This window comes from Gossypium hirsutum, chromosome D10 (genome assembly GCF_007990345.1).
Source record: "Gossypium hirsutum isolate 1008001.06 chromosome D10, Gossypium_hirsutum_v2.1, whole genome shotgun sequence".
Taxonomy (NCBI): domain Eukaryota; kingdom Viridiplantae; phylum Streptophyta; class Magnoliopsida; order Malvales; family Malvaceae; genus Gossypium; species Gossypium hirsutum.
This window is the reverse complement of record NC_053446.1, coordinates 43,123,444-43,133,222: the sequence shown is the minus strand read 5'-3', so window position 1 is coordinate 43,133,222 and position 9,779 is coordinate 43,123,444. Positions and strand designations below refer to the sequence as shown.

General features: G+C 34.9%; 1 non-coding gene across 1 annotated transcript; it reads left to right on the top strand.

Moving 5' to 3' along the window:
* The first annotated feature begins 9,265 nt into the window (after positions 1-9,265).
* Positions 9,266-9,372, top strand: LOC121222881 (small nucleolar RNA R71). The gene has a single exon (XR_005920251.1). It is a non-coding gene; the product is annotated as a small nucleolar RNA R71 (small nucleolar RNA).
* Positions 9,373-9,779: the final 407 nt, after the last annotated feature.

Genomic DNA, 9,779 nt, shown 5'->3' with positions numbered 1-9,779 from the left:
ACCACATTGTATCCAACTTTGAGACGTTTTATAATGGTCTCAATGCTTACACGAGGATGGTAGTGTATGTTAGAGTATGCTCAAAGATCAATCATGAGATGGTTGTAATAACATACTTGATTACCATGTTTATTAATATAAGGCGTTACCATTATTATTTCAGTTTCTTTTCTGTGTGTATAAATAAACTGTTTTATAATAATGTCCTGAGAATAGTATGATTATTCTTAAAAGGTCCTTAGTCAAGTATTATTGTTGGATAGGACAACAATAATACATTAAGACTAACATGTAGTTGATTGATGATAAAGAGTTGTCATTGATATGGAATGTCAAAATTGATGCATTAATATGTGTATTAGAGAACAACATATTGGACTAACCCGTTATGAGTATGTTTCTTAGATTATTATGTAATTGTCACAACATTACTCATAGTGATTAAAATGTATATGATTCTCAAACTTGAGATCATCATAATCCCAACATCGTGAGTTGTATATTTTGATACAGTCAAACGTACACCGGAACTGGTTGTTCTATAAAGGCTGATGTTGGATATACCACGATCTATGTAGAGGGATATGGTTGATCGATATAGGATAAGTCCCTCCTACATAATAGGAGTAATATCTTAGGCCACTTGATTGAGTGAGACTAGAAATGCATAGCCATGCTCAAATAAGCTAATATGAGATGTCATACTTATTTGTATATCATAGTCTACTTAAGATATCAAGGAATATGGAATGGACTATGCAAGTGTGACTATTCCATGACTTGTGTCCAATCCAGAGATAAAGGACTTAAGGATTATTGCATGAAAGGTTAGTCATAAAAAGGTTATGTCGAATCATGATTTCTTGTGACTTAGGTAGCAATGATGCATTCGCTAGGTGCCACTCATTGTTTTAACATTGGAATCGTTCTAGTATTACTGCTAACATTACAAGAACCTACAACGTCACACCCTATAGTTGAAATGAACGGAATTAAACATAGTTGGTATTGTGCTTGGTTGTCACTTGAATTAAATTAATAATATAATTAATTTAATTGGGTAATCAAATATCGAACACATTATGTACAAGGTTGTTGTACGCATAATGAGAACATGAATTTGGTTAGTATATAAATTCAAATAAATATAGAGTTTACCGAAATCATTATTATAATTAATGTAATTATAACTTTTGGTTTAAAACATTGTTTATTTATTTAATTTCTAGAAACCCTAAAAATAGATATAAAAAGCCTATTTTTTCTTTGCTTGGGGTCTAGCAGCCGTCAAAGCAAAGTCTTTTCCAAAATAGTTTTGGGGATTCCTTCCGTTCATTGTCAACTGGGTGGATTATGTAGAGGCCGGAGTCACAATAGATTGCAGCTTGGTTGGATAGTAGATCAAATTCCTTCCTTTATTTCACCTCGATTCGTTCCTCACACATGGATCCATGGTTAGGATCGCCAAATGTTTTATTTATCCGCTACGCCGTAGAGGTGCCGGTGTTCCAACAGTGGACACTTTTGCTAATGGTGCTCTCTTTTCTAATTCTTATTATGAGGCTTATAAAATCATTCAGAGGATTGCCAGTAACAATTATCAATGACCAACCAATTGAGCAGCGTCAGGAAGACGAGTCATTGGAATACATGAAGTAGACACTCTTACTTCACTCGCATCTCAGGTATCCTCAATATCCTTAATGCTTAAAAATTTTGCCACTAATGGGTTTAATAGTTTTGGAGCATAGCCACCGGATCAATTTGAAAATGTAGCCTGTGTTTATTATAGGGAAGGACACTTGTTCGAAGAATGTCCATCGAACCAAAAATTCTTGTATTACATGGGTACCCAGAACCAAACCCATGTAAGGTAAGGACTACAATCCAATTCCTATAACCCATCGTGGTGAAACAGCCCTAATTTCTCCTAGAGTAACCAAGGGGCTGGATCTAGTAACACATATGCCCAACCTAGACCAACCCAACCACCTATTTTTACCCAACAAGTTTAGAAACAACCTCAAGCTGAACAATCGAATGGCTTAATCCAAAGCCAAGCAGCTAGATTGAAAAACCTAGGAAACTAAATGGGCCAGCTTACAACTGAACTTAGAAACCGACCACAAGGTGCTTTACCCAGTGGTATTTAGAATCTGAGGAATCCAGGGAAGGAGCATTGTAAAGTGTTAACATTGATGAGCGGAAAGAAATTAGAGCCCAACACCGTCGAAGTTGAAGATGAGCCAGCTAATGCTCAAGGCTCAGAGAAAGTTAAATCGACTGTTGAAATTTTAGTTTCATCGGAATCTAAATCTGTAAAATCCAATAAGGTAACTTTTCAACCAGCTAATTCTGATAAACTAACAACTTCAATAGATATAGAATTGGCACAGAAGACAAATCAACCAGTTCCAATAAAAAAACCTCCGCCACCCTACCCTCAAAGACTTCAGAAGCAGAAGCAGGAAATTTAAATCAAGAAGTTCCTAGACATGCTCAAGAAAATTCATATCAGCATCCCGTTGGTTGAAGAACTGGAACAAATGCTGAACTACATTAAATTCATGAAGGATATCCTATAAAAAAATAAAGACTTGGAGAATTTGAGGCGGTAGCCCTGACAAAGGAATGCAGTGCATATCTTCAAGACAAACTACCCCCAAAGTTGAAGGATCCTGGATGTTTTACCTTACCTTGCAACATTGGAACAACATATTGTGGTAAGACACTCTGTGATCTAGGTGCGAGTATCAACCTGATGCCCATGTCAATATTTAGAAAGGTAGAGATAGGTGAAGTTAGACCTACTACGGTTACACTTCAATTAGCAGAGCGATCCTTAGCACATCCAGAAGGAAAAATCGAGGACGTATTGATACGTGTAGAAAACTTTATTTTTCTTGTTGACTTTGTTATTCTAGACTTTGAAGCAGACAAAGAAGTGTCAATCATCTTAGGAAGGCATTTCCTAGCAATCGGAAGGACCCTTATTGATGTGCAGAAGGGTGATCTTACTATACGTGTTCAGGACGATTATGTAACATTTAATGTTTTTAAGGCTATGTGATTTTCCGACACGATTGATGATTGCTCTGTAGTTTCCAATTTAGAGGAAATAATCATGGGAAAGGAACTCAACTATGTTAAGGACTTAGTGGAACAAATTTTGACATCGGACCCTTCAAATGATGAAGAGGAGTATGAATACTTAGCCTTGCTAGAAGCCAATCAAAGGGGATTTAATCCACAATCTCATTTTAAATCTTTGGAGTTGGAGAATAGGGATTATGCCCAACCAAAAGCGTCAATTGAGAAGACACCTAAATTAGAACTGAAGGTACTCCCGTTACATTTAAAATATGTTTATTTAGGTAATGCTTCTACTTTTCCCGTGATTGTTTCAGCAGAATTAACCGTTGAGCAAGAAGAGAAACTCATCCTAGTATTGAAGCAATTCAAGAAGGCTATTGGATGGACAATAGCTAATATTCGTGGCATTAGTCTGTCTGTATGCATGCACAAGATCATCCTAGAAGATGGAGAAAAAGGGATGATTGATGGACAACAAAGACTAAACCCTATCATGAAGGATGTGGTAAAGAAAGAAATCATTAAGTGGTTAGATGCGAGTATAATTTACCCCATCTCAGTGCATGGGTAAGTCCGGTCCAGTGCATGCCAAAGAAAAGAGGTATTACAATCATTGAGAATGAGAATAACGATTTGATACCAACTAGAACGGTTACAGGATGGAGAATTTGCATCAATTATCAAAAGCTGAACAAGGCAACTAGGAAAGATCACTTTCGTTTGTCGTTTTTAGACCAGATACTATTTTCTCGATTGATACTCAGGGTATAATTAGATTACAGTAGCAATGAAAGGTCAACACAAGACAACATTCACCTATTTATATAGTACATTTGTATTTAGACGCATGCCATTTGGTTTATGTAATGCACCTGCTACATTTCAAAGATGTATGATGTCTATTTTTACTGATATGGTTGAGAAATACTTGAAAGTCTTTATGGATGATTTTTCAGTATTCGGAGATACATATGATGATTTCCTAGCCAATCTAGCCAAGGTATTAAAGCTATGCGAAGAAACAAACCTCGTACTCAACTGGGAAAAGTGCCATTTCATGGTATGAGAAGGTATTGTTCTAAGATAGCAAGACATGGAATCAAGGTAGATAAAGTAAAGGTAGATGTTACTGAGAAACTCCCACCTCCAACATCTGTAAAGAGTGTTAGGAGCTTTTTGGGCCATGTCGGTTTCTATCAAAGATTTATCAAGGACTTCTCCAAAATCACTAAACCCTTAAGCAAATTATTGGAGAAGGATTTGACGTTCAAATTTGATGAGGAGTGCTTAAGAGCTTTCAAATATTTGAAGAGTCGGATATTTTTAGCATCCATAATCGTCACACCAGACTAGGATTTGCCATTTGAATTGATGTGTGATGCAAGTGACTTCACGATAGAAGCTGTCATGGGCCAACGAAGGAACAAAGTTTTTCATCCCATCTACTATACAGGTCAGACTCTGATAGGAGCTCAACTCAATTATACGGTAACAGAGAAAGAGTTACCTGCTATAGTGTTTGCTTTTGACAAGTTTCAATCTTATCTTGTAGGTACCAAGGTGACTGTCTATACAGGCCACTCGACAATTAAGTATTTACTTGCCAAGAAAGATACTAAGCCTAGACTGATTCGATAGGTACTTCTACTTCAAGAGTTCGATCTAGAAGTTCAAGATCAAAAGGGAATAGAAAACCAAGTAGCAGACCACCTGTCCAGATTGGAGCTACAAGAAGGGAATTCTCCATTTATACCCATTTAGGAGATATTTCCAGATGAACACATACTGAAGGTAAATCATGTCCATAATACCCATTGGTTTGCTGATATTGCTAACTATTTAGCTTGTGGTTTGATGTCGATTGATAAGACGTATAATTTAAAGAAAATTTTTCTTCATGATGTGAAGTACTGTTTCTGGGAAGAACCATAGTTGTTTAAAAAGTGAGTAGATCAAATGATCAGGAGATGCGTGGCAAAAGATGAAGTACATAAGATTTTATATCATTGCCACTCAGCTCTTAGTGGGGGACACTTCGGAGGTACATGTACTGCGGCCAAAGTATTGCAAGCTAGATTATTTTTTCCAACACTATTTAAAGAAATGTATGTTTACGAGCTGTGATTGATGTCAAAGGGTTGGAAACATCACCAACAGAAATGAGATGCCTCGAACAAATATCATTGAGGTAGAATTATTTAATGTTTGGGGTATTGACTTTCTCGATCCTTTCCCTACGTAGTTTGGTCACAAGTACATATTAGTAGCAGTATACTATGTGTCTAAGTGGGTTAAGGCTTAGGCATATCCGACAAATGATGTTAAGGTTGTGATGAAGTTTTTGCAGAAGCATGTGTTCATGAGGTTTGGAACCCCAAGAGCCATTATCAGTGATGAAGGGTCCCATTTTGTGAACAAATGGTTGAAATGGTTACTCAACAAACATGGAGTGAAGCACAAGGTTGCCATAGCTTACCACCCGCAGACAAATGGGCAAGTTGAACTGGCAAACAAAGAGATCAAAGGAATACTTGAAAAGATAGTTTGCCTGAACTAACGAGATTCGTCCAAAAGACTGGATGATGCTTTATGGGCCTACAGGATAACATACAAGACACCTTTAAGGATGCCACCCTATAGGTTGGTCTTTGGGAAAGCCTGTCATCTGCCATTGGAGTTAGAGCACAAAGCTTACTGGACTCTCCAACAACTCAACTTCGATCTTAAACTTGCTAAAGAAAGACGGATGCTCCAACTCAACGAGTTAGAAGAATTCCAAATGTTCTTATACGAGAATGCCAATTTCCTTAAGAAAAAACTTACGAGATGGCATGACAAGCACATTCGAGTTCGAGAATTTAAAGCAGGTCCTCAAGTCTTTTTATTCAATTCTAAATTAAGGTTCTTTCTAGGTAAGTTAAAATCACGTTGGTCCGGTCCATTTACGATTCACCAAGTTTATCCATATAGAGTTTTTGAACTTCAAAGTAAGGGAGATAATTTTTGAGTCAATGCTCAGTGCTTAAAACATTACTGAGGGGATAAAATTGAACGGGATCAAATCTCGTTCATTTTATCTGATATTTAATTTTTCTTGTTTTTCTTTTTTTTAATAAATGATTTAGGGAATATTTTTGGGATTAGTATGTTTAAATAAATTCTGTTTAGGAGATTGGACCTTAAGCGGGACCGCTTGTGACCCCTCCAATCTTTCCTGGGAATTGATTTTAACATAATTTTTTGAGAAATTATTCCTTAAATGGAAAAATAAATTTTTAGTTTTCAAATAAGCGGGACTCTTTTTGCTGCTCACTTCAAACACATCTCAAACCCATTCATTTCTTCACTTCTCTCTCACTTTTATCTCTTTATTCCATTCCATTGTTCTTCATTTTCTTCCCCTATTCCTTGTCGATTTCACCTCTTGAAAAAGAGCCCTTCAACCATCATTTACAGTAGCATTCAAGTGTTCGTGTAAGTCTTAGTTCAATAAGAATGAGTAGAGAAGGAGGAACGGAGCAAACTAGTCAAGCATCAAAGAAACACCGGATTTGATTCTTGTTTCCTATCATTTTTAATTTTATTGTTATTCTTATGAACATGTCCATGAATAATTTTGATGTTGATATGTTTAATTTAATTAATATGACTTAATTTAATTCATGTTAGGTTGATTGCATTTCGTCTACTTAATTTATTAAAATTGTGTTTGTGTTGTTATAGGCCTCGGTAAGATGTTTGATTAAGTAAAACCATGACTAAGTTATTCTTGCATTACAATTGCAACGTAACTAATGAATTAATTATTTAAACGGACTGAAATTGTAATTAATTGATACAATGCTTAATCAATGTATTTTTAATCATCTAAGGTAGCTGAGGGTTAAATTATCAACGGTATCTAACGATACATTAGCCTTGCATAACTTGCAAGATTATTGTGATTAAACTATTTCAAGGTAGAAATACATTGTTACCTCACATAATCTTTTACTTGCTTATGAAAATTAAATTAATTGTTTGAATTGGCATAGAGATATGTACAAGAGATTATTTTGATTTCATAAGTATGTATGTGCATTAACACATTTGCTTTTTAAAATTTGTTTAATTGGTTGAATTGACATAGAGATATAGTCAAGAGACAAATGGATTTTGGTAGGTGAGTATGTTCATAAGTTAACAAATTACCGAGTTGCCGTGAATTTATTCGTAACAACATGAACATGAGTTTAATAATTCTAAGTTAAGAAATGTAATTAATCTAACACAATTATGTCATCTTGATTAAAATCATCTTTTGAATCGTGCATTGGGGCTTTTATTTTATTTTTATTTATTTTACTTAGTTAAAAATCTTAGTTTTAATCACCTATTCAAATCAAAATAATTTTCTTCACCAAAGTGTTTTTAAAATTGCATTCATAAATAATTCTGTTCACAGTCCCTGTGGGTATGATAACTCGACATTTGCTTGTCACTTCATTACTTATTTCGATTGTATACACTTGCACATTTCTGTTGTTCCATGAACCAGGTATATTTCGAGCCTTAAAAGATTGACATGTTGGGAAAATTGCTAGTTTGTTAGTATGAATTTTTTATTGAGTTTGTAATTGCATATTTAAGGTATGAGATATGAGAATGTTTGATTGAATGATATAATGTGTTGAGATATTAAGCTTATGTATGATTTCAATGCATGAGATATATGTTATATTATACTGAAAAGTGTGTTATTTATGCACAATGAAAATCCGTAAAGTATGTGAAATTAAAGTAAATTATGTGAAATTAAACGATATTGATTGATACCAACACAATGGTATTTTGAAAGATTGGAACATTGTTTCCATTTACTAAAAGTATGTGATTATTGATGACATTCTGAGCATGTCAAATGAATGTGAAAAGTATTGAGATACGATTATTTATGAGATTGTATGACATATTGCATATGCATTGGGTTTGGATTTTGTGGTTAACGGAGGAGCTCTGTAGAGTAATGGCAGCATATTAAGTTCGCATTATTCATAGTTGTGCACTGCACTTGGAGTACCGAGGGGAATGACGATTTATCACATTTTTACTGGCAGAATTTTTTGCATATTTTTATTGGTGGTTTTAACCATAATGGCTTAAGCCCATAATGTTTTGGAGTTTGGATGACGAGTTCTGGGGAACTTGTGCTGTGTAGCGGATGGTATGGGTAGGACCTTTTTGCATTACATCATCCTCACGACATATTCAAATGTTATTGATTTATGATATGTTTTGTATTGTGTTGTATTGAATGGTATCAAAATTAATGATTTTTACTCAAATGAATAATGTCCCATGATCATATACCATTTTACATCAATTTGATAATGGCTATGTAATGATATGAAATTCCTATGGTGGTTCTGTTTTCTTTTGTTAAAGCTAATTTGTTTAACTATATTCAGTATTTATGTTTTTTTAGATAAATTTTTGACACACTGAGCTTTTCATAACCTCACCCACAATTGTGTTTAACTTTTTAGGTAAACCTAAAAATTAGGACCGGACTCAGCATTTTGGGAATCACCTTGGACCTCGAACTATTCTTCATAAGTATTATTAAGTCTTTATTGGTTTTGGCTTGTAATTTTTAATTATTGCTGGTTTGTGGCTTGGTAATTTTTTTTGGGTATTTTTGCATGCATGGATTACTCAAGCATAAGAACTGGATAATGCATGATATCGGGCTTAAGTGAAATTTGATAAGGCAACTTAGTTTCTAAAATAACTTGAAAAATGGTTTTTTCGCTATATTAGTTTAACATCGAGTTTTTTTGAGAGAAGAGTGACAAGAAAATGGTTTTCCCAAAATAATACTATCAATAATAAAATGAATCCTAAGTATAAACGACCTAACAAATGAATGCTTTTAAGCTAATTCAAAGTACAACTACAATTTTCTCTAAAATGAGTTTATTTAAGGTTTTCAAAAGTAACGTAAGTTAGCTTAGCCATTTCGGTGGCTAATGTAGCCTTTTCAATCTAGCCATAACATCTAGGCCGGGTTTGAGAGGTTACAGCCTCATTATAAGATTTAGACAAAATTACACCATTTGCAAAAGCATCAACCATCAATCTTGCGTGTGCGCTGAGACCATTGTAAAACATCTCCAATTGGATGCAATGAGGAATCCCATAATGTGGAAACTTACAAAGAAATTCTTTGAATCTTTTCCACGCCTCATATAAAGACTCGTCATCCAATTACTGGAAAGTGGTTATCTCATTTCTCAACTTTGCATTCTTGCCCGGTGGAAAATACTTTACCAAAAACTTTTTTACTAATTCTTGCCATGTAGAAATGGAACTTGGTGGAAAAGAATTTAGCATGCTCATGCTCGATCCCACAATGAGTATGGAAATAACTTCAACCTTACCATGTCTTCAATCACACTAGGTATCTTAAACGAATCCCTTACCTCTATGAATAATCGAAGGTGAAGATGTGGATTTTTCGTGGGAATACCACAGAACTAGCCCACCTTTTGGAGCATTTGAAACATCACTGATTTCAAATCAAATTGGGGTGCCTCGATATCCGACCTCTTAATTCCCATATATAACTCATTGAAGAGTAGCACAGCGTATTGTCTAATGGAACGATCCCTATCATTAGCAATAAGGATTGGATTGTGCACATGATT